Raw genomic sequence first — 565 nt, forward strand, 5'->3', positions numbered from 1 at the left:
CATTTTTCTCTCCTCTCTCCTCTCCCCTCTCTCCCATCTCTCTCCTCTCTTTCTTCTCCCCTCTCTCCCATCTCTCTTATGCATTGGATGGGGGTGCCCTTTCAGATGACTTTGTCTTGGGCCCAGCGAAAGCTTTCAGCGGCCCTGCAACTCACTCTTAGCTTAGCTCCACTGTTTCAGCAGCGATGACACAGAGAGGGAACCAACTGAGCTGGGTTTGCAAAAGTTCAGATTAAAAGTAAAATGAACACACCAGTCGTTCATTTTGTTCCAAGTAATGTTTCCAAAAATTGTTTCAATGCCTGCTCAGCGTCTTCTTGTGATTCTGAATTGGTTTGACTTCCTCTTCATGAGCGATAACCAAGTGCCAAGTAAAACTTAATTGACTTTGCGTTAGTGTTGCTGTAGCTCATATGAGAGTCAATGTCACTTTCAACCTGGAGAGGAAATTTATTCAGTGTTGCTTTAACTGAAAATGGCATTGTTGAATAGCTGGAAGTAAATGTTCTTGGAAATTTCTCTGAGACTAAGCTGCAGACTTGAAAACTTATAAGCACGGCTCTGT

The sequence above is a fragment of the Engraulis encrasicolus genome, chromosome 7 (genome assembly GCF_034702125.1).
Source record: "Engraulis encrasicolus isolate BLACKSEA-1 chromosome 7, IST_EnEncr_1.0, whole genome shotgun sequence".
Taxonomy (NCBI): Eukaryota; Metazoa; Chordata; class Actinopteri; order Clupeiformes; family Engraulidae; genus Engraulis; species Engraulis encrasicolus.